The following is a 24,066-nucleotide window of genomic DNA, read 5'->3' as shown; positions in this document are numbered from 1 at the left end:
ATTCTTTCCCTTTTCTCTGTCAAGCATTATATAATGTACATACCGAGGAAAATAGTTGCAAAGAATGTAATCAAAGAGAGCAAGGAATGCTTAAGATTTAAAAAGTCAGAGAAAATGCAGAGCAATTTTGATGGAAATAAAAAGTGGGCTGGGGTTTGGATTGTGCAGCTGCAGGTACCATTTTAACTTTTTACCCACCCGCCAACCCCCCCCCCCCACCAAATGCCCAAGGTTAAATGACATCCCACCTCTCCCTCCTGTAACCTGAGCTATCAGGGATAGATCTGCTAAAGGCTAGATTTCTTTCCCAGAATGAACCCTGCTGGTTCACTAAGAACTATAAATCTTATTACATAATGAGGACAGGGACCTCAAGGAAAGTTGAAAAGGAAAGAAAAAGGAAAGTAATGAACTATTGCTTTCCCAAGAGATTGATCTTAGTTAGTTGTTCCCTCCAGCCCAGGATCTCACACATGCACAGGAAGCAGAACGAATTTACTCTGCCCAGATTTTAATCCATTAAATAAAGCATGATCTATACTACAGCTGGCTTCATTGATCCTAGCTTGATGTCCAAATTGCTGGGACTAGCCCTGTCCATCTGGCTTTGAAGTATCTCTGAACAGGGTATTTGGGAAACTGATTTTCAAATTAATCTAAGTTTGGTTCCCAGCCTCCCAACACATTTTTTCCCCCAAATGGGACCCAGTGTCTTACCTCTCATCTATCACTAGCCTGACATTTTGCTGGGCCAGGCTGGAGGCATTACCTTCTGCTCTTTCGATGGGGTGCTAGGAAAATTCTGCCCCACACAGGTCCTTGCAGGGATGGCTCAGTAGAGTCCTTGAGCCATATGCTTCATCACTGATCTCTCTACAGGGAATCCTGAACAATTTTAATCTACTCTATCTTGGAGAAATTTCCTGGCAGGGGGCATGACTTCTATTTGATGCTTCTCCTGTCTGACCGTTGTTCGGGTATATCTTTCTGGGTTGCCCAATTCTATATGTGCATTTGTACTAACGTCTCTTCTTTTTAGCCTTATATATTTTCATTTTTATCTGTTTCATCTGCTGGCCTTGTGGCCATAAGGATTGATCTAATCTGATCTAGTCAATCGAGACTTTCACATAATGCTTTTTAGTAAAAGAAAGAAAAACTAGACTGAATTAGCAGCCTTAGAGATTCCCTGCTAATGGTAAAGGCAATACTGGCCAGTTATGGCACACTGGGGTCAGTATAACAGAAGTGCAATCACAGCCCAGTTTTACCTTAAGCAAACTCACAGGATAGGGTCTGTAAACTAGAGACTATCTTGTAAACCAACAGATTGCTGCCTATATTCCAACACTAGGGGGTACACTTATTTATTTATTTAGAAAATTTATATGGCCACCCAATACATAACCCTGGGTGGCCCCCAACAAACTGCAAAAATACATTAAAAGAACACCATAAAACACAACCATAATAATACGAGGCACCATAACAAATTGCACATGCAGTGTACATACAATGTACTGTACTAACACATGCAGGTACTATTTTCTTTTATCTTACATATAAGAATAGTCAGATGATGCTGTTCCAGGACAGCAGTCCTATTACAGTGTTGTGAGAGGGCATGAAGTGCATGTGTGCTATGTCCACCAACAACCAGCCCAGATTGTGGGAATTTCTGAAGAGAATTGTAACTGCAATACATTGTGAAATCAGGGAGATCTGGTCGAGCAAGATTCCAGATTACAGGGAAGACTAAAATACCACATGGCTGTCTTATGCCCTGAAGTACCACACACCCTGCCTTAGGCATATCCTGAGTTGCACTGGTAGAGGCTGTGCTGTGACCAGTGCTGAGAGACAACAAAGTCTAGTTGGCCTCTGTAGATGGAAAAGAGGTCCCTTTTCTTCTTTGTCCAAGATGGCAAAACATTTTAAAATAGTGGGAAAAGCTTTTTCTGCTGGTCCTGCCACACTGAGGATGTCTTCACCAGACCTCCATGATGAACTCTCAGAAATGCTGTTTTAAAAGTGGAATACTGATGTGCCCAGTGGATTTTTGCAGCAACAGATCTCCAAAACTATAGGCAATAAGAACTATAATGTGTTCAGCTATGTGATATAACATTGGGCATGCTGAGTGAAGGTTTTGTATTCTAACAAGGTTTGTAGATTCCATCAAACCTTTCAGGAACTCAAGACAATACATTCTTCTCTTTTTAAAAACCGTTTTGAGAAAAATCCCACCAAACAAGTTGTCCCGCCTGCATGGACAATGGATGAGGCAGGACTTAGAGGGCTAGTGAGGGTCAAGCAGATAGCATGGCAAGAGCTAAGATCTAAACCTGCAAGTGGGGAAAGCTACTTACTTTATCCACTCGCTTTATTCAGCCTTTTTTTTTTTTTTAAGTCTAAAGCTCAATATTTACTGATCCCAGATATAGGCTAACATATAATGTAGGCACACCATTTGCAATGAACACAAAGGTGATTGAGAAGGATTCTTAATCCTGCTTCCAACTGCTGCTTTGCTTCTTCTGTGTCACATTCCCTGACCAACTGCTTCGGATAGGTGTTTGCTGTTTCACTTCAGGAATGGAGAAGACATTGTAGACAAAAAGCAAAAAAAATCAGAAAAGCATTCTTCTTCCACTGCACCTATGCATATTTATAGGTATGTTTGTTTATTTGTTTGTTTATTTACAGATTTTATGTACCATTTCAAACCATGGAGGTTGTAAGTGGCATAAAACAGTAAACATAAAAACAATAATGCAAGATCTGTACAACAACAATATAAAATAGTGATATCTACAATCTAGTAATTTCCACTACTGTTCAAACACCAAAGACCTTCCAGGATATGTAAGGTTTTACAAGTTTCTAGGAGGCTACGATAATAGTAGCTTCTCTCATCTTGGGGGGCAAACTATTCCAGAGGAAGACACCCCCACACCCCCCAAATGCCTGCTTCATGCCACCTCCTGTTGTTTCTCATAGTAGGTAAGGACCCAGCATATATTTTCTGTATGTCCAGCTTGGGCAAGCAGAATCTATCTAGGAAAAGTGATTTATCACAATTTCAGGATAAAAGCATAGCACCCAGATATAAGCTTGCCATCAAATATTCATTATAAACTTAGCATGCTGCTGTTTGGAATAACTGATTTCTATTTGGGGGAAATACACACACACACACACACACACACACCGTATCAGTTGGGATGATATATGCAGGCATGCTTATATACATATAAATCAATTAAATGAAAATAGGTTTGTTTGTAGTTCTTAGTGTAGAGGATTCTTTAAGAATAATTACCTCTGAGAACATCTATTTATAGGACTATTTAGTTTGTTAAGCTTTGTATATTCTTAGGACTTGTGGTTGTGATTAACAACTGTGGATTTGCAGTGTATTTCTTGCAAGCCCTGTTAAATATATTTGTCTCATGTTGAAAAGGAAGCAGAAATAAAATTCTTCCTCATTTCACTGCCAAGTGCTTTGTGATCAAACTTATAACTATTCTATTGTTGCATAGTCTAAGTCACATTTGAGTCATAATGCAACTGACAAAATTATTGCCCCATTTGGAAAATAGAGTTAACTCACAATTCTACATTGCATAAATAGGTGAATGTTTGCTCTTAACAGTCTTGTGAAATCAGAACCTATTCCTGATCATCTTAAAGCCACTTTTGGAACTAAACACTATAGTGATGTTTACTTCCCACCCCCATGTCCTCCCTCTGATGAGATTCTTTTCTCCCATCTGGTAATTTATATGCATTGTTTAAATATTATATTACCATTTTACTTTCCAGAAACATATATGAGATTACTTGGACAATATTAAAAATGGTACAGGTTTCAGAAGATTTATATCTGTCAACAATATTCAAAATAACTACAGATAGAGAACTAGATTGCCAGTATGAAATATACAGCTCATTTACATAGATTGTACAGTACATGGCTTAGGGAATTAAAATCTAATAACTTTGCAGAAGCATTTTTGCATTACTTGGAAAATAGTAACATGTAGCAAAGGCCACATGATGAATGCCTGTTGAACAGATGAGTTGTGAATTTGTCCATAACAGGTTAGGGATTTCTTCTTCCCTGCCTCCTGTCTTACTAATTATTACTGTGTTTTCAGAAGTAAAGCTTCCCTTCCTCTCAGCTACTGGGTTTAATTCCTCCACAAACTGCTAATCAGGATGTCAGGGGGAAAAAAAACAAACCTGCTTGAGAAGTGAAAAGGAAAAATAGGGTTTTATGGAGACCAAGCATTGGGAAGAGCCAGAGCTAATGGGCTAAGAATTGTGGTTGTTGTTATTTTAGTTATTATTGCTTCAGCTTTCCTTTATCTTCCTTCCTACACATTTATATCGAATCTTTGCCTGTTTATATTCACCTTTACCCATCCATGTCCCTTTTTTTTTCTGCCTTTCCTTTGTTCATAAATTAATTTATATAAGAACAACTACATATCTTCTAAGTCACTTACTTATGGCAGACTTACATTTGGGGCAGTACTTGAGATTTCTTTGATAAATTCATTATTTGGGGAAAGACTCAAGAAACAAATGAATATTCCGTATCTTGTAATCAAGGAACGGCAAGTTAAACATTATATTTTTATCACTCTAGAAGATAACTGGATTATTCATGAATAAGCCTCTCTTAGCCTTGCATCAGTGCACTCAGGTGTTTTCTTCCCTACTAGCTGGTTGGCACTAATGAGATATAAATATGAGTATAAATATGCATGGGAACTCCATTGAAGTAAAACACTAACCTTGTTAAGCTTATAGCATTTTTTCATTTCTTTGCCATAGAATGTATTTTCAGATCGATCTCATTGCAGGGCACATTTCAACATGGAGAATTATCAAAGGCTCAATAGGTCTATTTTTTCTCCAAAAATAAATGTATTATTTTCAGTTGTACAGTACAAACTGAACAAAAGGTCATTTGGCAGAATAGGAGCCCTCTATGTGCTTCCCATATTCCCATGACCACCTGTTTACCTGTGGACATGTTTTTTTCATATGCATAAGTAAACAGAGTATGGTAAATGTCATTCTAAAAGCATCTTTGATCATCCTGTTGGATGATCTGTCCTGGAAGATGGGAGAGGTGGAGCCATCTTGGTTTAACCAGAGCTTTCAGCAGCATTTGGGACTCTCAAACACGGCATTGTTCTAGTTAAAGAATGGGACTGTGCAATGCTAATGCCCTCTGTTTACAGTATGTCTGGAGGGCTATTACCAGAAAGTATTGCTGAAGACTCTTATGCCATTCCATGGCTTTCGGCCTGTGGGAGGTCCCACAGTGGTCTAATTGATGTCTTATACATATCTGCCTGAAACAGACTGGTGAGGTCTTCAAGAGATCTGGAGTGAAATGCCATCAGCATGTTAATAAAATGCAGCTCTATTTTATATTTGTATCATTTAATCTTAGGAAAGCCATGGAAGAGTTGAATGGAAGAGAAAGCTTGGGGCCAATCAAATATAAAAGAGGAGGAATACACTGAAACTTACAAGGTAAAATAGTGGATTTGGGGTATCAATTGACCTAAGTGTATGTAGATGTATCCCTGTTCTGTTTGGATTTACCCTCTTCCTGGAGGTGTGATGTTTAGTTTAGGAGTATTTCTGGAACTGCTGAAAACTCTGAATGGCCCAGTGGCTTTGCTAAGCTAGAAGCTTCAGCTGGTGTGCCAGCTGAGAATTCATCGTGAATAACCAGAACATGCTTTAATTATTCATTATTATTTTCCTAGGCTGCACTATTGTAACTTTCTACATAGGGCTGCTTTCCTTGGGGAAAAGGGACAGGCAGTGCCTAAACCATTGGTAGCCTAGCCCTCCCCCTTCTCTCTCTCTCTTTATGACACCCCTTCTTTCTCCCCCTGTTCATTTTCCTCCATGTTTAACAGTATGATAGGGAAGGCATGGGTTACTCTTTCCTGAGCTCTGAACTGACTGCTTGCAGTTTTGACATTCTGTATCTTCATTGTTAATTCTAAGATGAGTTGCTGTATTTGTTGTCATTAATTTGGTGTTCCTTATATTTCATCTTAGTCCCATTTTTTCACTGTGCTGCTTGACTTTCATTGCTAGAACCTGCATTTCCACCTATCACAGTAGTATCATCAGCATAGCACAGGTTATTGGTGTTTGTTCCTGCAATTTTAAAACCATGCTCATCTTCTTCCAATCCAGCCTCCTTCAATATATATTCAGCATAAAGGTTGAATAAATAAGGGGGAAGTATAAAGCCTTGTCTCACTTCTTTGCTGGCTTGGAGCCAGTATGTTTCACCATGTTCTGTTTGGGCTGTGGCTTCTTGTCCTATCTGAAAGTTTCACACTAGGACAATGAGATGTTCTGTGGTTCCTCTTTTCCTAAGGACATTCCACAGGTTGACATGATCAACACAATCAGGGGTCTTTCTATAATCAATGAAGCACATTCTGACTTCTTTTTGGTTTTTTTCTTTCTTTCTTAATTACCCAGTGTACATCAGCATTAATGTCTCTTTTCCTTGGCCATTTTTGAAACCAGTCTGAACATCTGGCATCTCCCTTTCAATGTATGTATGTAAACGGAATGATCCTAAGCATTATTTTACTAGCATGTGAAATGCAAAATCCAAAGGTTGAGGGTATTCCAATCTGCACATTAGCCCAGGAAATGATGGTCAGTTGTTTTGAAATTCAGACAGGGCAAAATGCTTGGGCAGCCCTAATTCTTACAGAAAAATAGGACAAATTCAGTGGCCATTTATTCGGACAGGCTCTTAAGGTGTGATGCTATGCTCCTTTAATATCTTTTTAAGACGGTTTAATTTAATTATGTATGATTTATCTATATTATTTGCTCATAGAGCCATTCTAATTGCTTAACATTGCTTTACTAGTAATGGCAATCACATACCATTATAAAAAGCAGATGTTAACTACAGATTGCCACCAGAGGGAGAAACGATATGACAGAATGTACTTCTCTGTTGAAAATATACTTCCCTGTTGTCAAGTTTGAATAAAGTAGGTTATCCTGAGACCAATCTAGAGACATTTAGGCAGGTACAGGCCTGCAGGGGTAAATGTTTGTTGTTCATGCCATCTGAAAAGCCAATGTTGAAATCCTAAACAGAGTTGTTTAAAATACAAGAGGGTTATTTCTAACTACTTTGCTTTATTTTCCAATTTGTAACCAATTTTCATGGACTCCAAGAAATTTAGGACAACTGATATTAAAGTGTTTCCTTTGGGTCCCCACTTATGGATTGGCTTTCCTTTTTTCTGCAAGGGAGATGTGGAACTTTGGGGAGTAAAATGCATTTGTTTCATTATTGTTTCGGTTGTGTAACAAATTTTCCAGGATATTTGCTATTTTTATTCCCTTTGTTTAACTTTCTTTTTCATCTTCTAGTCAGTGAGCCAAAGAAGTTAAACAAACATACTACACTCTCATTAGTTTTGAGTGTTCTTGCAGAAGCTTTCATTGCCTGGAATCAAAACCATGGGAAAGGAAGTGAAAATCCTATGTTTTCCCCAGTCCCTTGAGTACTGAATTCTTTTCTTGTTCTCTTCCAACTTGTTCAAGAAAAGGTGAGGTGAGGCAGAAGAAAAGACACTGGGAGCACTGGGAGCACATTCTTATGAACTGAGCTTGGAATGGCTCAAGGATTTCCAAATGCTGGAACTTTGCTTCCAACCCCCTTTGTTCTAATTTCATAAGGAGAGTTACAGGCAAGAACGCTGCAGTGCAATGCTTCCAATCTGTGTGAACTGATTTTCCAAAAGGTGTTATTAAAATGGTCTAAGTGGAAGATCAGCATGGCAAAGAAATACTGGCCTTTTATGGATATTGTCTCTAACAGAATGAATCTATGGAGCCATCACACTGCTGATATATATGGACAATTTGGCCCAGCAAGTGTTTTAGAAGTGTTGGGGTTTATTCCAATCTTCTCTCCTCGGGGTGTGCTCCAGACGCCTTGGCTTCAATTTCTAGAATTTTGTGCCATCATTATGGTAGTTGGACATTCTGGAAGTTGAGGCTTACGCAACTGGATGGAAGGAACTGATCTGAGGAAGACAGCATTATATTGTAATTACCCACATCTTTTGAATAGCTTATCCACATACAAAAGAAAAGGAAAAGGAAAAGTTCCAGCCTACACTAGCTGGTGGGAGTGGTTTGTTTAAAGAGCTGCTGTTGCTCTGTTTAAATTCCAAATAAAAATGTTATAACTATTTAATCATTCATAGCATTGCAACATATTGTCTTCCAGACCAAACTTCAGTAAACACATATCAACACTATCCTCTCTCTCTCTCTCTCACCTATCTTCCTTCTATCTTTCCATTTATTTCTTTAGCCAGCCAATCTTATCTATCTGTTGATGAAGAAACAAGGGGATATATTTAATATTTAGCACTCTTTGCTGCATCCAAAGAATAAGGTATAGTCTTCCTCTTCATGGACCAGAAACATTCTTCCCGCTAAGAAAAAATGATGGGCAAAACAGGATGAGTAGAAAAAGTACTTTTGATTCAGGGATGGAAAATCCACATGCTTTATCTCTAACGAAAGACTACAGTATAGAAAGCAAATCTAATCAGAATCTGCTGCATGTCTTAATCACCCAGTACTGGGACAAACTGTTCAGTGCAGGGAAACACAATAGAAATGTCTCATAAGTTGGAAGATTATATCAATTTTGCCACTTCTTTTTCATTAACATACATTGCATGGAGATGTCACATGGTTGGCCAAATGGGGGTATTTTCAATATCCTCTAAGGCATTTTCTGGTATGGATCTAATAGGATCTGCACATAAGGAAACCATTATTATTATTATTATTATTATTATTATTATTATTATTATTATTTATTGGAGAATTTTTTTACAGAGTAAAAGCAATACAAATTTAAAAAAGAAAAAGTAAAAAAAGTGATAAGTAAGAAATAAAAAAGAAAAGACGGAAAGGAAAGGAAAAGAAAAGAAAAGAAAAGAAAAAGAAAGATATAAAGAAGCAGCTTCCAATCTTCTTTAAAGTGGTTATAAATGCATTTATATTTTATCCTCTCTCTCTATAGTTATATTGTGGCTCCCTTCTTCCTATATTCTACCCTTTTGAATCATCAAACCCTTAAATCGCTAGTTCATTTTTTTTCCATTTTCAGCAAAATGTCCATAAAGGGTTTCCAGTCACTAACAAATGTAGTTGTCATATTTTCCCTGATCAAACATGCGCATGATGAATCCAACAGATGTCATTCAGGATAGCTGTTCCCTACAACCACCTAAACTTTCTGTGGAGAATGGATGGATAGCAAACTGGTGGGTAAAAGGACTTATTTGTTTTTTTATCATATATCATATTTAGTTCAGCAGTTTTTAACCTTTCACACTTCTCTACCTCCCCATGTGCTAGTAACTGGGTGGACCTTTCTCAAACCTGGAGGACATTTTATTCTCTGGAGTGGGGAGAAGAACTTCAGGCAAGCCACTGAACAACGTGAACTGGATGCTTTGGTGCTTGCAGTGCGCTCATTTTTTGTCCTCAAGAACAGAGGGGTTTTTTTCCCCAGAGATTTTCATGCAGGGTTTTTCTCCTCTCTCTCTTTTGTGTGCTTAAGGAGGGGGGCAGCTCCTCTTGTTTTTCCAGTTTGCTGATAATAGGCAGAAGAGGAATGGGAAGAATATTTCTACAGAGATCTAATCTAAAAATGAGCATTCTTCATTATATGCTTCAAGATACTCTTTAAACAGAGCAGCTGGTGCTATGCAGGCCTGAGATCTCAGTTCTGATCCATCTAACTGGAATTCTGCTTTGCATTAGAGGGCAATAGCAAATTTTTCATTTGCTAGGAAGCAAAGTATTCTGGAGGCAAACATATTGTGATATAAATATTTATTAATTAGCAAGAAAACAAACAGATGGATCATTGAACAAATCAGCCCAGAGCTCTCACACAAGGCACAAATGTCCAGGCTCAAATTATCCTACTCTGGGGACATTATGTGAAAAGCTGGCTCAGTAAAGAGTTTTAATACTGGGAAAGGTGGAAGGAAAGAGAAGAAGAGAATGACCACCACAAGGTGGATGGATTTAGTCACAATGTTGCTAATCCACATTCAGTCAGTCAGTCAATTTACATGGTTGCCTTGTAGCTAAGTGCCTCTGGATGGCTAACAAGGGTTAAAAACATCAAATAGAGGAAAATAATTAAAAAATAGAATCTAACCCCATACCTCATATAGTTCCAAGAGACTCATATAATATCCTAGCCCAGCACCAGTGGGAAGAACCAGATCTTCAGGGCTTTCTCAGGTTCAAGGCCAGCTGAATTTTGTGATGGGGAAGCTGTTCTGTGGGGCAGGTGCTACCTCCCAGGTCCCATAAGATGGAACTGTTCAGTTGATGGGACCCAGAGTATACCAGAATGATTGGATCTTATGGGACAGGCAGAAATAACCGGAGGCAGATAGTCCCACAAATATTCAGGCTAGACATCTTTTCAGAGTCACATGGAGTACTAGGAAATCTCAATATATTTGAAATGATTGATAATCATTGATAATCACAATGGAAGGTAGAGAGTATCTTCTCTGTTGATATTTAAGTAGAGATTCTATAGCCAGTTATCAGGAGTACAGTACTGTAATAGGCTTCATTTAAGGGTGCCAAGCTTGCAGCTTGTGAAATCAAGGCAGTCCTCCGATTTTAGCGTAATAACGAATACCCGTGGTTCCAGACATCAGACACCACAGCACATTCTTATTCTTTGGAAATGTAGCACTTCATTATTCTATGACTACAGCTGACTGCCTAGTATTAATTTGTTCTCATGCCTTAGAGATGTGTTGTTTTTACTGAGTGAACAAGATCCATGTAAAAGAGTCATGAGTCAGAAGTCAACCACAGTAGGATATAACACCATCCTGAAGGAATTTGAAGAATCTCAGCAGCTTTTAAGTTGTTGTTGTTTTGCAAGTTAAATGTCATGATTTGTGTAAAGCAAACTGTGAGTCTCTTTGCAGTTCTGACCAGTTTTACCCAAGAAGAAAGCACCTTTTTTTTTTTTCCAGAAACATTTGGTGGGGAAATGTTTGGTGGGGAAATTTGCTGGGGAAATGTAGGGGAAACACCACTGGGGGAAGTGCTTGTGGAGGCTTCTTGGGCCAATACAACCCAGGTTGCTTCTGTGGTTACTTCCCCTACCATACTTGCAAACACTTTAGGCACGTAGTGGGGCAGTGGTGTCTGGGATGAGATTTTAGTAGCCAGACAGAGCAATAGATTTATTCCCAGTAAACATTGCAAAATAATACTAAGATCTATTCACGTGGGATATAAGCCCTTATGCTTGAAATAGAAATGACTCTTGAGTACATTTTCATAGGATTCCAATATATAAATGCAAGCATGCTTACCAGGGTGAGAGATCAGTGATTTTTTAAAAAAATACTTATTTATTTTTATTTGATCAGGGTGACAGCTCTGCAGTATATTTTTGCTTGTTTTAACTGGACAGCAGCCTTAATGATATTGTACAATGGATTAAAAGGGTTATTTTTACTGTTAATTTCCTCTTTTCTTAGCAATGGTCCTGATGCTTACTTAGGTAACAGCAACTGATATCTCAAGACTAGTTTACACAAGAAATTGCATGAAGGAAAGTAAACTGGGATAAAGGCTCTTTAGATGTTTCCTTAGTTAAAGGGTATCTGATTTTGATAGTTCTTTGCCCAGATTTCCAGATCAGTGTACAACATTATCTAGTCCTCTTATACCTGAAAACCCAAACACCCTCTAAATAGTAGACTGTACCTGTTATTGCATACATTCCAGTCCACCATAATGCTTAACAACTTGAAGATGCACAACACCGAAAATCCGTATGTACATCCTGCTCTAATACCTTTTAAAATAGAAAATGAATAGGTCAAAACCTTAGAATAGCCTGGAAAGAGGCAAAATGCTGACAATATCATATATGTATAACTTCAGCCTTTTACAATGTTGCTAAAACTCTCAGGTAGCTGCACCAAATGTGTGTAATCACCACCTATAGAAATACTATCATTGACAGCATGGTAGTGAATCAATTAGGCTGAAGGAAAGAGAGATGAAAAATGTGCACAGATGTAAGGAACCAGTTCAGAATGTAGAAGGAATCAATTAAGGATGAAGCAGATCTGGGGGAGGGGGTAGAAACCAAAAACTGTATAGTATTGAAGAAGCAAAGGTCATAGACTAGGATATGTTAGAAAATTGTATTGTTCATGCATTTAATTTATACCCTTCCTTTCTACTGAAGCAAATAAAGTAAGATGCCAGCAAGCTGGGGTAGAACTTTGAAAGTAGGAGGTAGGATTTGGAGAGCAGGAATATGAGAAGGACAAAGAAGCCACTTTGGGAACTGAAGAAGGGTGTTCTCATGATCTCCATTTGGTGGAGATCACAACATTCTCTACTTGATGTGTCCTGTAAATACATTGAATACAACTCCCATAATTCCTCACCTAGCAGAATTGTAGTGTAGTATTTCTGGAGGGCAGTCAGTTGCTTGAATGGCAAGGTAAATGAATAGTTTTGACAACAGAGTTCTGGGGAGATTGAAGAGAACATTTTGAGATGAGTAGAACACAACTAAGCAGCTTTGGCTGTAATAGTCCAAACACAATATGGTAATTCATGCTTAAATCTCACATTTTCTCTCACCTTGTTTGATCAAACTACAATTTGAAAACATTCAAATCAATTAAAGGACCTGCCAGTCCAAGATTGAAAGTATATTCAAATGCCATGGACTATTTGCAAAATCCAGGCGGGGCGAAGCTTACATGGGGATTTGAAGATTAGATTATAAATGTAATGGGATATGTTCTGACAAAGAATTATTCGTACTTAATGCATTAAAAACTAGCACCTATGATACTCTTATTATTCTTAAGACCAGAGAAAGATTGGAAGCTATCTATTTTTCATGTCTTTTTTCTTTTTCTTTTACTTTATCTCACTTTTTCTTTTCCTTTTCTTTATAATTTGTATTTTCAATTTTCTTTTTCATTTCTAACTTTTAACTTTGTAATTTTAAAATCTCAATAAACTACTATTAAAGAAAGAAAGTATATTCAAATGCCAACCACTCACACTTTCCATATAACAGGCAAAAAATTCTTGCTTTTGAAACTGACTGACCTCATGATTGACCTGGTTACAGAGTTTCAGCCTTCTTGTGGTACGTTTCCATGACCATTTCTTCCTGTCTGAAGACAATATGAATTGACTGTTCAATTGGGTTTATTATTGGACCAATCTTGTGAATGGACCAACGTGTGTGGTTGCAACCTATTCAGTTAAAAAAACAAAAGAGTTTGAAATCAAATTTCCGAAGCCTCAGTATGACATATGATATCAGGAACAAGACTTTAATTTAAAAAAAAATCATGTGTGTACATATGCAAAAAATAAATAACCCCCAATCCAAATCTATTTATAGCTATATAATTAAAGAAATCTTATTCTACTGAAGGATGCAAAAAACACAGATTTGCTTATTGGATAAAATAAAGATTGTTCCCCAAGAAACACATTTGAATTAAAGGAAAACTCTTATAAGATTAAATTGAGCTGATATTTATCTAAGTAGTGATTAACAAAACAGTCCTACATTATTTTTCAGACAGCTCCAACTTTGGAGACTCTGACAAATCTAATTCCTTGGTGGCATTAGCCTTGCAGGGTGAATGAGACAAAAGAATCACATTTCTGATTGTTTCATCTTCCTCAAGGTTCCTTTCTTTCTCTTGAAACCAAAGGACAGAACTGATCTGGTGTAAATTAGTGGCTGTGGGACTTGTAAATTTACACGTCTCCTGTTAATGCCTCCCTCTCCCCGTTTCGGACACTGAAGGGAGAAAAAAAACCTGTCACAGAAGTTTCCATGGGGACTGAAAGAAAGAATATAAGATTAGATTTTCATTGGGGACTGACTTTTTATTCCATCATTATTTATGGCCGCTGGGATCCTTTCTGTGGGGAACATCATTAGAGCCTAAGTGATATTTATTCTGGAATTAATAATGTGTGTTGTAAATGTGGATCTTCAATAATAAAGAAACAAGCAGTCGAGAAATATGGTGCACACTAGCACTTGGTAGGGCAACCATGAAAGACTTGGAAAAGATATTCACATGTTGTGAAGCAACTATACCTACAAAAATTAGAATAGTGCAGGCAATGATTTTCCTTGTGATAATCTATGGAAGCAAAAGTTGGATTCTGAAGAAGCAGGATAGAACAAGTATTGACACTTTTGAAATCTAATGCTGGAGATAAGTACTGAGAATACCATGGACAGCCTAGAAAACAAATGAATGTATCACTGAACAAATCAACCAAGCGTTCTTATTCAAGACACAAATGACTAGGGTTAAATTACCGTATCTCAGATTATGCAAACACTAGCTTTCTGGAGAAGGCGCTGATAATGGGAAAGGTGGAAGGAAAGAGAAGACAAACAGCAGCAAGGTGGGTAGTCTCAGTTACAATTGCAATGGATGTACCATTGGAAGACCTGAAGGACCAAGTGAGGGACAGGTCATCATGAGGAAAATCTGAACGTATTTTCTGGAAATTCTTTAAAATTAAGGCACCTAGAAAATGATGTAGATACTGTAAAAAAAGAGTAACTGTGACAATGATATGGCATTCATTTAGTACATATGGAGGTCCAAGTTATTACAGTCCTGCATGAAGAAAAAGCATTCCCATTGGCCAGGGCAGCCAGTCTATTCTAGTTGAGAACTCTTCATACCCAATACAGGAAGTATCTTTGCATTGCTTAAGGAGCACATCATAACCCAGAAATATATCAAATTGGACCCCATTCCCCCATTATCTAAGCAAACCAAATACTTCTGTGTGGCATCATACTGTGGAGTTGTTTTCCCCCTGTAGCTGCAGAAAATTCAAATTAAAGGTCTGACTCTGAATATGGGCATTTTGTGTCCCATAACCTCATTCAGGAAGGCACCGAAAAGAGAGTTCTTTCACAGGGCATTTAGAGACCACTAGTTATAATTAGTTGTATAGCACCATGATATTCTGTCTGTAACATGTTGTATTGTTGTTATGTTGTGTAAACTACTGTTTTATTGGGTTGTTAATAATAGAATAATAGGGGTGGGAGGGAGCTTGGAGAACGTCTAGTCCAACCCCTGCCCAGAGCAAGAATCTTCAAAGAATCCCCAATAGCCATCCAATCTTAGCTTGACAGCCTCCAGTGATGAAACACCCATGTGTCCACTAGGCAGGCTGTTCTACTGCTTAATTAGACCCATGGTGAAGAAATTCCTCTTTATTTCAAGTTTGGTTCTCCCTCTGTAAAGCTTCTTTCTGTTGGTTCTTGCCCTACCTTTGGGAGCTATGGAGGATAAATGCACACCCTCTTTCCTGTGAAAACCCTTCAAGTATTGGAAGACTGCTGTTATGTCTCCCCTTAGTCTTCTCCTCTTTAAGTTTAATATACCCAGTTTCTTTAACCATTCTTCATAGGATTTAGCCTCCAAGCCCCTTAACCACCTTTATTGTTCTTCTCTGTGCTCTTTCCAGTTCCTTTTTTTCCCTAATAACTTTATTAAATGTTTAAACAAAAAAGATAAAAACTAACAAGTTTTTAAGATAAAAGAAAGAAAGAAAATAAGAGAGAACAAAGCCAAAAGTGCAGAAAGAAAAGAAAAGGGAAGTATAAAGAAACTGCTCTTACCAGTTCCTCAGCAATTTGAGCATCACTTTTCCAGCAAGTTCTGAACTCATCAGTTTCTGATTAAAAGGATGTATAAATGTGGAATAAGCCCAGAATTGTGATATCACTAACAATAATATACTCAGAAGGCTAGGAAGGTATTCGGCTATGCTTGTGGAAGTGTAACCTTTCAGATGCAGAACAGACATACAGATATTGATGCCCAGAAAAAGTCCTGAATGAAGCTGGAGTTGGAATAGAACCATTCTAGTAAATTAGGTAGAAGGAAAGAGAAGAAGAGGATGACCAACAAAAAATGGATAGACATAATGATAGTGGCAATGGATGCACTATCGGAAGACCTAAAGGACCAAGTTTAGATCCTCCTGGAGAAAATCTATATTTGTGGTAGCTGGCAGTTGACACCAACATGTTGGCACAAAATCATAATCAGAGTAATTTAGCACTCTACTGGACATTAATGAGTGGGGCTGCTAGGCAGCTTGTGATAGTAATTTCATGGAGATATCAAGTATATGGACTGAAAGTCCTTGGCTGAGTTTGAACAGCATTCCTTAAAGACTTAGTACCTGTGTTTGTGAAACATTCTAAGATTGGTTAGTTTTCAACTTGATAATTCATTGTGGCTTAGCATACACAAACATAGCTTGATTGATTAATTTATGATTCATGATATTGTGCAAAACCAGAAAATGGGTTAATGGAGTTCCAGAGTTCAGTATGTAGCATGAACCTCAGCCCATTATGTGGATAGTATATATTTTGTTGGCAATGTACAAAATTCCAGTTGCCTTTTTTCAAACAGGCCTAGGATGGGTCTATGTGTGGAGATTCCTGCTGTCAGTCTTTTTGAAGTATATGAGCCCATATCTACCTTCATATGCTTCAATGCAGGATGATAATATAGAAGTTGCAAAATATATTAACCTGGATGTTCTTGCCACTAATTATTTTTAATTAACTGGCCTGCTACTTTGCTAAAAAAGTCTAATCAACATTTTAGTACTTATCTTCTAAAAGAAGGAGTAAGCAAGAGATGAATGAAAATGAACAAATGAAAATGAAAAAAGTTTGTATCAAGCATCAGAATTCCAAGATAACCTATGCCATGTTGTGGGCTACTTCGTGCTATTGTTATTTTAATTAATGGTTTCACACAGACACAGTTGAGTAAATCTACTTTATTGTTACTTCTGACATCAAGGAAAATGTTCTTCTATTATAGTCAGTGAAAAGGGAAAGGATATGAACTTTCTTAAATGGTTCTAGTCATTGACCAATTTTAAAATACCAGGAAGCAATCTAGATGTCACATAAGTCATAAGTAACAAGAATGTTCCTGTTGGTCTCATATATTTGAAATCCAATCTGATAAATTCTAAGATGATCTGCAAACATCCTAATAATACCTAGATGAGTCACCTTAAGGTTAGAATTTCCTTTGCCTTGAGTTGTGCATTAGGAATAACACACTCAAAGAACCTGTTTATGAATGTGTTGCTAAATGTTCATAAGAATGTTGTAGTAAAAAATAAAAATCAAATCTCATGGCCATTAGTCATAATTTCACAACTCTGCACTGTGCCAATGTGATCATTAAGCTCAAAATTATTTTGGGCTTTCTCCCTTACTTTCTGGAAGGAGACTGAAAGCTTGATTGTACAAGGAAGAGAAATGATTATCAAGAGTTATGGGAAATTTTAAAAAGTAAAGTTTCTTTTGTGTTGAACTCAACACTTAGTGGTTTCCTGGTCATGACCGTGAAGTTTTCCTGGCAACGGTATGTACGTGATTTGCCATTGTCTTCTTCTGGTATCTTTTTGGGCTTTTCCTGACAGTTTCTCATTCAACGGCTAACCATCTCTGACCCTGATTACATTTTTCAGATCAGCCAAATTTGGCCAGTTGCTGAAACCTAGTTGGGGATGGCAAAGAAAGGAAGTTATACTTCAGAAGATTTCCTGTCTGATCCTGCGCCGGGAAGACCCCAGTGATAAAACTCAAAATGGATTGTTATTTTTCCTTCATCACTGAAAGGCTGCTTCAGACAACACATTTTATTCAGCCTGCTTGCACCCCCTAGATAAATAACTTACTGGTGATCCAGTGGCAGATGTTCAATAGACTGAAAACCTACCCCAGTTATATTGGGAGCGGCCATCTTGGATGCTACCCCAGCCACTCATATGTCTGTCATTTTCCTTTTGAACAATTGATGAAAAAATTAAAATAAAAAATTGTTATGACCCAGTCCTGGAGTCACCAGAGTTGGCTTGGCTTACCCTGACCACTTTCAATACCCATTTCACCCCACCATGAATCCAGGGGTTGAAAAAAAAAGTATTAAGAAATGGAGCTACTCAAGGCTTCTATTTTTTTGCACTGATAGAGATAGGTAATCTTTATTAATCTTTTCTTGATAAGGGTTTTCTTGTTTGAAGTACATTCTGTCCAACCCTTGATCCCTTCATGCAATACCCATCAAAGTGACTAAGTTTAGAAAATAAATCTTGATTTAGCAATCAGATGGAACACCACAGGAATTTCATTTTCTGCATCCAGTTTCACAAAGTACAATAGACACCCTTTATCTTCCTTTCAATTAATGCCCACATATAGAACAAAATGATGCCCTGGGACTAAAAATGAAAGATAAGACAACATAGGGCTCAATTTTGTCTTGGTTTCCATTTTTCCCCACAGACATAATGAAAACTTTTCTTCATTAAAAAAAGAAGAAAAAAATTTAATATATTGGTTCCCCATTGCTTTGTGAAGCATGTAAACAATTGCTAGTGCCATCAATTATTTGCTTACTAAAAGCTTTTAAGAATGTAACATCACAATTGGGATATTTTAAAGCTTTCTTCAATATTTGCTTAAGTAAGGCGATGATTCTGCACATCTGTAATTCCAAATACGTGAAGTTGTAATTTCTAATACTGGATTTAATTGTGGAGGATAAATTACTATGACCTAGATTAAGCTAATTTCATTATGCATTTTGCACTCTAACTTAAATTGGTCTTTAAATCCTAGCTATTGATTCCAGCAGAGGCAGGTTAATGAGGGTTCCCTTTGCAAAGATGGCTGATTGTCAATATTTGCTCCAAAATTGCTCTATGCTCTGAGAACAAAGAGCTCTTATAAATATTTGATAAGCAATGATAAATATATTCGTCTTCTTTATATCAGAGTAAAAAAAACCCTGATAAACATAAAGACAAGGTAAAAGTCAATATAATCTGGACTGTTAGAATAAGTGAAACTGAATTTTAAGAACATTAGAAACTTACAGTGGACACATTTAAATGTTTAGAAGCTTGGGTGAAATAAACTGTTAATTCCATGAATAGATAGCGTATTTATGCTGATCTAACTGAAGAAAAAAGTCTCTAGGGAGATTTTCCTGAAAAATCATGTCTGCTGTGATCACTGTTTCGTGTCCTATGACTATCTGAAAAAGTGAGTAATAGTAATGTAGGTGAATAATAGGGATCTCATGGAGCTATTGTGAGGGCATAGCACACAATTAAAAAAAAAAAGTAAGTCGTTTCACTCATTTAAAGGATGATGGAAGTCATGAGTCAGTGTAATGGTATGTGGGAAAACCTTGGGAGACTGGGCAAAGAGATGCTGCCTAGGGAACAGTCAGAGAAGAGACAGCATAGCCTGCAGCTAGACAGTGGATGGGGCAAGAGACTCGGAAGAGACTCTCCCTAATTTCTCTGGCTGTAAAGGAGACGGGGCGGGGGGGGGGGGGAGGAAATTGTCCTGATTCTGTCAATGTAGCTTTACAATAAAGTAGAATTAGTTCATCTCGCTGTGATTCCAATCTGGTTTACCTGGCAAGACCGACAGTCGGCTACCTTTTGGAGGATCAGCTCCTCCCATTCTCAAATCCTCTGAAGTCTTCAGAGATTTAGGCATGCTCCAAGATCTCATGAGGTTTCATTCAAGAGTATCAGCAATTCATAAAATTTGACAAACTCATGAGATCAAAGCCATTTAAAGTGTTTATTTTGAACATTATTTTATTTTAATTGAAGAGGGGGAGGGCGGGCTGCAGAACAATTTGGGGTTGCTGTTCACCTTGGCACCTAGGGGCATATTGATAATGATGTACCTCAAACATGGAAATTGAGTGATATTACAGAAGGTCTGATTGGGTTTTATTCTCTTGCTTTTCTGAACTGTGTTCTACTACTTAATATTGCTACCATTTTTATATATAAATAAATAACTCAGTGGATGAATGATGTAAACAAAGAATTTTCCTTTCTATGCTTGACAACCAAATGTGCCTCATTCTCTATCATCTAGATAGACCTACCTGAAGAATATACTGTAGCTGCTGTTTAAAGGATATGCAGTATATATGGGAACACAAAATATCTTGACACAACCCTTTAGCAACCCGGGTCCTTCAGATAGGAGCTCCACCCAGCAGTGTAAACAAATAAAAAATAATTTATCTTCATTCATTCATTCATTCATTCATTCATTCATTCATTCATTCATTCACACACACACACACACACACACACACGCTGTATATATACAGACACACACACATATTCCAGTGGAATTTTCTGAAGGTCAAAGAATTGCACAGGGTAATATGACAAGAAACCAGAAGTGATCAGAAAGAAGGACTCTCAGAGCCCCACAGTCAATATTCACCCCTTAATCAGGCTATCAGAAAAGAAGCTTTAGTTATAGCTAGGATTTTATCTTCTCTGTAAGGTCACAGAATAAGTGACTCTAGAAAAACAGTACAGAAAATAATTATATCATTCTACACAATGGGGAAAAGCAATCTAGGCCACGGAAAGTCTAGCTGGTTTCTGTATTCCTAGGGTAAATCCATTTTTAATCACCATTCTAGGAAACAAAAACATTCATTCACCTCAAGAATGGCCATACAGGAGCCAATTAGCCATGCTTGTTACTTTTCTAGAATTAGGAGACAGCAACAGGCATTAAATCAAAATTAGGCCTTGTTATTATCTAGTAAGAGATAAGGTTAGGGCAAAAATGGAACAGAAATATCTATCAGCTGGTACATACTGTACATCAGCTGGTACATACTGTACATACAAAAATCTTCCCCTTTTTATAATAATTTTTATTAAAGTTTAAAGATACAAAGTGAAAAAAAATTAATACAAATTAAGAAAAAATATAAAAAATAAATTGTGCAGATAAATAGATAAAAATAGTAAAGAAAAAAGAATATATATATATATAAATATATATATATATATATATATATAAAGAAATGACTTCCCCCTTCATCACAAGTACAAACAATTTCAGTAATTTATCACCTTCTCTGATACTACCGCAAAATATCTCTTCTTCCTATACATGTATCTCATCTCTTATCTATAAACAAATTCTTAAAGCTTCATCATTCGGTCCTAATCAGCAAAAGTCCATTAAGAGTTACCGGAAATTACAACATATATATTTTAACCTCAGTCAAATAAACCAACTTTATATTCCTTTCCTTTTCTCTTGGCACAATAACTTATCACTTTCTCTGAAAATACAGCAAAATATCTCTTCTTCCCATATCTCATCTCTTGTCTATGAACTAATCTTTAAAGCCTCAACTTTCAGTCCTGGTCAGCAAAAATCCAATAAGAGTTACCAGAAACAACAACATATATAGTTTAACCTTAATCAAATAAACCAACTTTATATTTCTTCCTTTTACTTTTAACAATCTTGATCTTTAAACTTTTTAAATAGTGTCCCAGAATTTGATTTCTTTTCATTTTCTCTTTGTCTCTTCTCAAAAGGTCCTTCAAAACTTTGACAAGCCTCTTGTGTAAATCCAAAATAAGAAAGTTATCCAAGTCACTCTTCTGGTTTGTTATTTGTATATCCCTTTTAATTATTAAAACATCAGCTGGTTTCATTTGTAAACTCAGTATAACATCTTTTTCCATATCTTTCATGTAATCTGTCATTTCTAAATTCACATTCGAATCAGCCTCAGTCTCTATTTTGTCCAGTAAAATCTGTTCTTCTTCTATGAGCTCTTTTAAATCCATTTTTATAATGACAGACAATGTTAAGAGCAATTTCTGAGTATATTATTCCCAAATATCCTTAAATTCCTCCAAAGTTAGATTATTTTGCTCCATTCTATATTAGTGGGTCTCTTCACCTTTAGTTATAATTTTTAGTTCTTTCTGGTTCCCTGTAGCATCCAACCTTCAAAGTTACCTCTTATATATTTTTTCTAAAAAACAGCATGGGAAGGTTTCTTATACTTAATTTCAAAATCTTCAAATATTTTTTATAGAATTCTAAACAACTCACAGGGTGGATTCTTGTAATTAATTTCCAAATCTTATTTCAAATCCATCTGGTCCCTTGGTCCATTTATAACTTTCCAAGATCAATATTCTAATCACTTTTTTGCTGTTTATTCCAAAATAAGAATTTTTAAAGTCCTTAAACTTGCATAAAACTTCTTTCACCAAGGATTGAAGGAAACTTACACAGTGTGATGAAACTTGTCTTTCTGAAGTTTCTTAATATCCAAAAACAAGCAATTTCCAGAAGTGATTAAGAAAAGAAATATGCGAACCCAGTGTCCTTTTAAAGGTGCCAACCACAGCTTGAGCAAAGATGGCAATCCCTCAGCTCCCAAAGTTCTAAACCAGCCAGAGACTGCTGTCTTACGGTCTCCTTGTGAGAAGCTGCTGTCTGGAGTATGTGTGGGCTATCCCAAGTCCTCTCCTTCTCCAGAGAGGAATTCCAAGAAGCTGGTCCATTACCTGGCTCCTCATTCCACTGTGGTTGTCAGCTCCCCTCTCAGTGGAGCTGTCTTCAGTTTGCCATTGCTTCCCCTGGAAGTCCTGTATATCAAATCTTCCAATGTTGGTTTTGGCTTGAAAAAAAGAAATCTATATAGAAACACCAGTTTCTAAAGAGAGAAAAATTATTTAAATCTGGATGTTTTAAAATCAGAATGAATATATATGTATATGTATATGTATATGTATATGTATATGTATATGTATATTGCATATGTATGTATATATTACATATGCTGTATTTTTCCGTCTATAAGATGTGTGATGGAATGAACTTATGAAGGCCAGGCTCAGGGAGAAAAGCGTGTTCTTAGCCCCTAGCAGGAGCGTGGGAAGTTCAAGAAGATAAGGCTGGCACCTCCCTAAGGAATTCACAGTGTTGTGGCTGGCTGGCTTGGGAATTAAGGTTCAGTCTGGGGAGATTTTCTGTCTGGAGGTTGTAGCTAATAAATGCAACAGATCTGTATTTGCATTGTCTCTTGGAATTCTTTGGGCTGAACCTGACAGATGATACTTTTTTCTAAAATCATTACACTAAAAATTGAAGGGCGTCTTATGCAAGGAAGTAAGCTGAGGAGAGAACTGTGTGGTTGCGAAACTAACCATACTTTGTCTCTGCAAACAGGCTTCCTCCAATCACGAGCCTTATGTAACTGACGTCAGCTGATGCTGAACAAACCAATTGGAGGAATGGCTATTGGAGACAAGCTATTGGCAGTTTCACTTGTGATTGAATGTAATCAGTTACGCAAAAAGCATGGAAATACAGCTGCAGAGAGACAGTTTGGACCTCTTCCCACTGAGCGTATCATGTAAATGTTACCTAATTACTAAATAAAAATGTATTCTGCTTTAACTTTAAAATATTGATTTCTTAATTTTGGGTTGGAAAAGTGGGGGGTCGTCTCATACATGGGGGCATCTTATAGATGGAAAAATATGGTACATATATATTATATATATGTATATGCTGTATGTATGTGTGTGTGTGTGTGTGATCCTGCAAGAATCCCCTAAGAATAATTTCCTCAATAAAACCAAGTGTGTAGGGGGAAGCTACTAGAGACCTCTTAGCATTCTGCCCCCCTCCTAAATCTTTTATTCTAATTGGTACACGCCAATGGGTCTTTGGAAGTAGTGGATTCACATGTCAGTTCCCTTCCTCCACATGGTCATCCATAATTTGCTAATTTCAACAATGACAATCCTGGAATATAAACACTGAGGAGGCCATTTCAGGAGAAGGTAGTTCCTAATACCTACTCTCCATCCCTGTTTTTAGCCTCAGAGATTGACTCACCAACATTCATTGGTAAAGCACCAAATAATTAGACCACAGCCTATTTTCCCGGAAGCTTATCATCATGGGAATATTGAACCCTTTCCCATTGATTAGATAACTAACAAAAATGGCACACAAACTGTAAGATT

At 37.1% G+C, this 24,066-nt stretch overlaps 1 long non-coding RNA gene across 1 annotated transcript; it reads left to right on the top strand.

Annotated features, from left to right (window-relative positions):
• Positions 1–2,482: 2,482 nt before the first annotated feature.
• LOC112541494 (uncharacterized) lies at positions 2,483–19,536 on the top strand. The gene is made up of 3 exons (XR_003085480.2): positions 2,483–2,674; positions 5,471–5,553; positions 17,689–19,536. It is a non-coding gene; the product is annotated as an uncharacterized LOC112541494 (long non-coding RNA).
• Positions 19,537–24,066: the final 4,530 nt, after the last annotated feature.

Source organism: Python bivittatus, unplaced genomic scaffold, assembly GCF_059951505.1.
Source record: "Python bivittatus isolate LINGU-HERP-01145 unplaced genomic scaffold, Pbiv_v1 ctg000480_np1212, whole genome shotgun sequence".
Lineage (NCBI taxonomy): Eukaryota > Metazoa > Chordata > Lepidosauria > Squamata > Pythonidae > Python > Python bivittatus.
Note: the sequence above shows the minus strand (reverse complement) of the source record. Positions and strands in the feature narration are given on the sequence as shown.